Below are 3,016 nucleotides of genomic sequence, written 5' to 3'. Positions count from 1 at the left end.
TGTCATCAAATGCTTTCGGGTTTGGAGAGGTGGCAGGGGGGTTAGAGGTTGTCTAGTATGCAGCAGGCCTTGTGCTGAGGCCCAGACAACACTTAAAAATCCCCCAAGTCCTGTCAGATGTAAGACCTGAGCAGTGCCAACCGAAGGGCCCCCCAAAAAATAAAAGGAAAAATAATTCATCTTTCCAAAGTACCATCTGATCCATGTCTGTCCCCTTCACAAACCTTATCTTATTTTCTGTCCTTGTGGCCTTGAAGTGTATCCACTCTACAGTGTGGCACACAAGTCTCAATCACTTCTCAGCTCTGCTTTCTCCAGGTCCCCCACTAACCAGTACCCCTACATTTCCAGCCACGGGCCACCTGGTCTGACTTACTTGCCCCTTCTTCAGCTCATGTAGGTCTGGAGCAATAGCACAGTCTTCCTTGCATGTGGCTAACCAGGGTTCGATTCTTCTGCCCCTCTCAGAGAGCCCGGCAAGCTACCTAGAGTATCTTGCCCGCCTGGCAGAGCCTGGCAAGTTACCTGTGGCATTTTCAATATGCCAAAAACAATAACCACAAGTCTTACAATGGAGATGTTACTGGCGCCTGGTTGAGCAAATCGATGAGTAACGGCATGACAGTGATTCTTCAGCTCCTATGGAGAGAATCAGACATGTCTACTGTGTTTCAAATCAGGGATCCCCAAATAAATTGGAAACAGACTTTGCTAAACTGTTTCCTGAAGTGACGGTCTACTATAGTTTCAAGGTATCTGCCTCTAGATCTTATGACTGAGTCTACTCAAATCTTATCATTTCCCCAGGAGCCCCGCCAGTCCCTGCTTCCTTGAAAAGACAAAAACAAAACTAAACAAAAAGTTAAAAAGAAAATTTTCCATCTCCCCAACTAAATGTCATCTCCTGCTTCCCTATATCTACATCATTTCCTACAAATTTATTAGGACCTAATTTTCATATATCTTTTCCACACTAATGTTAACTTGATAGATATTTATAGACTTGACTACAAGCCAGGCATTAGGAAAAGGGATGAGTTAATTGCTATAACTTCTCAGATGAACCCACATAGCTTCGGGGCAGGACTGTGGCACAGAGGTGCTTGGCACCACTGCGTGTGACACATACATAGAAAAAGCCATGTGCAAGAAAACACTTCATAAAGTCACAAAGTGTCTCTCGAATATGATACTGTTTAAAGAATCACTTCAAATGGGTGCCTGAAATCTCACACTGCCTACTGTTTAAGCCCAGAGTTAAAGACCATTATAAAATTACAACGAAAGTGGAAGAAATGCCAAATATTTCTACTAGAATATTTGAGAACAAGGTCATCCAACTTTTGAAGATTTTCATAGCTGATTAAATAAAACAGAAGGGGAAAAATGAATAATGAAAGGTGAGTTTGGTTTGAGGGCTGGGGGTGGCAACCCTCATCATCCATAAAATCCTCACAAGTGCGCATGGAAATAATTATAGAATGAAAAAGCGATGAAATAAAATATTGAGAGGATACAACTATGAAATGCAGCATGTTAAATGATCATCCAGAAAAGATCCTTGGGATCCTTGGGAACGAGAAATGGTCAATTCATGGTTCGTTGAGAGAGTCCACACCATCCCTGTGTGCAAGGAGAGCATCCGAAGTGCCTTGGAAGCCTGCCCCTACACCCCCCAGCAGAGCCCCCCCGCTCCGATGGCAGCGCCCTGGGGACTCTGACCCAGAAAATCTCGCCTCAGAGTTTGACAGTCCACTCCGCCCCATCGTGGTCAAGGAATGGGAGGGCACCGTGAGCTTCCTGCCCGACGCAGAGAAGAAGGAGCAGATGCCGCTCACCCCTCCCCACTTCGACCAAGACAGGGGGACCAGTGCGCCCGGCTCCTGGAGTTGGTGAAGGATATTTCCAGTCCCTTGGACGTCACCGCCCTGTGTCGCAAAATATTCCCGCATATCCACGGACTCATCTCTGCCGATCGCTACTCTCTGTTCCTGGTCTGCGAGGACAGCTCTAACCAGAAGTTCATCAATCGCCTCTTAGACATGACCTAGGAGGACAATGCTGGAAGAACTATCCAACAACTGCATCTGCTTGGAATGGAACAAAGTCATCGTGGGGCACGTGGCCGCGCTGGGCAAGCCCCTGAATATCAAAGACACCTATGAGGTGAGGAGGGAGACTCATGGGTCAAGGCCATGAACTGTGCGTGGTGGGGGTCCCAGACGCTGGGCTGGACTCAGGTGTCAGAGTTGGAACTGTGAATGCGTGCTGGTGTTGTGCATCTTCATGTAAACCTGAAAGGTGCCCGATGAACCTTCATCCCCTTTAACTGCACGTTCCTTAGGGTTGAGCCCACAGATTTGCTTCTACAAGGAAATATATGCAAAGTGAATGAAATAAAGTTATTATTCAGAACTGTTTACATTTACTCTAATTCACTATGCATTTCAAGAAATGTATTGACAAGGAGTTATGAGACGTGTATACCTGAACTGGTCTTCCAGTATTTAACTTTTATATGCTTTATATCTCTATGTGATTATTCTTAGCTCCAAGTATTTGGTTTTAATAAAGTATTGGTGAAAAATTCAAGAAGAAAATAACAAAAAATTCAGAGATGGGAAATTAGATAGCAATGCATTTGGAAAGAAGAAAAATAAAATTTAGTGGAGAATAACAAATGCATTATAGTTACATTAAGAGATAAATCAAGGTGTGGAACAGTAGTACAGCATGTGGGGCATTTGCTTTGCATGTGTCGACTTGGGTTAAATCCTGGACACCCTATATGTTCACCTGAGCACCAATGAGAGTGATCGCTGATTGCAGGGGCAGAATTAGCCCCTGAGCATTACCTGGTGTATCCAACTTCCCCCCCCCCAAATTAAATAAATAACATGCAAATTGTGCAGATTGTAAATCAGGATATCAATACTTATCACTAGAAATCACTTCCTTTGACTCTGACCTTTGTTTCCTAACTTTGCAATTTGATCCCGTTGACACACTTCATTCT

At 44.3% G+C, this 3,016-nt stretch overlaps 1 pseudogene; it reads left to right on the top strand.

Annotated features, from left to right (window-relative positions):
• Positions 1–1,583: 1,583 nt before the first annotated feature.
• On the top strand, positions 1,584–2,199 carry LOC101541764 (cGMP-specific 3',5'-cyclic phosphodiesterase-like; annotated as a pseudogene).
• The last annotated feature ends 817 nt before the right edge of the window (positions 2,200–3,016 follow it).

The sequence above is a fragment of the Sorex araneus genome, chromosome 1 (assembly GCF_027595985.1).
Source record: "Sorex araneus isolate mSorAra2 chromosome 1, mSorAra2.pri, whole genome shotgun sequence".
NCBI lineage: Eukaryota > Metazoa > Chordata > Mammalia > Eulipotyphla > Soricidae > Sorex > Sorex araneus.
The sequence above is the reverse complement of the archived record's forward strand: the minus strand, read 5'-3'. Positions and strand labels throughout refer to the sequence as shown.